Raw genomic sequence first — 788 nt, forward strand, 5'->3', positions numbered from 1 at the left:
TAATAACTGGTTCGGTAACCAGAGTCTCCGGTTCTAATAACTGGTTCGGTAACCAGAATGTCGGGTTTTAATAACTGGTACTGTAACCAGAGTCTCTGGTTTTAATAACTGGTACGGTAACCAGAGTCTCTGGTTCTAATAACTGGTTCGGTAACCAGAATGTCGGGTTTTAATAACTGGTACGGTAACCAGAGTGTCTGGTTCTAATAACTGGTTCGGTAACCAGAGTGTCTGGTTCTAATAACTGGCTGATAGAAGTTCCCACAGACGTTTGTTTGTGTCTTGCAGTTCATCTAACATCACTTTGGTTATATACTTTTAGGGAAGACATGTTCATTTATTTAGCTTTTCTAAAATAAATTTTATGTAAGGCTTATGTTGAAGCTATTCTTCATTCATTTCGTAATTTATCTTTAGATGAGACTGATAATGAATTTGAAGCTTACTCTTCACATCTCGTATACCACATCTTCTATTTCTGATTTTTTACATAACACAGTTGTATATATGGCATTACTTACGTATATATATAATATTTGTCCCCTTTTGACATCTCTTATTATAATGCATTTTATATTTCTGATTTTGGACACTTGTACATCTGACATTACATATATAATGTATATATATTATATATAATACATAATAATATAATACACATATATATAATACATAATAATATAATACATAATAATATAATACACATATATATAATACATAATAATATAATACATATATATATAATACATAATAATATGATACATATATATAATACATAATAATATAAT

The sequence above is a fragment of the Limulus polyphemus genome, unplaced genomic scaffold (genome assembly GCF_000517525.1).
Source record: "Limulus polyphemus unplaced genomic scaffold, Limulus_polyphemus-2.1.2 Scaffold5453, whole genome shotgun sequence".
In the NCBI taxonomy this organism is placed as follows: Eukaryota; Metazoa; Arthropoda; class Merostomata; order Xiphosura; family Limulidae; genus Limulus; species Limulus polyphemus.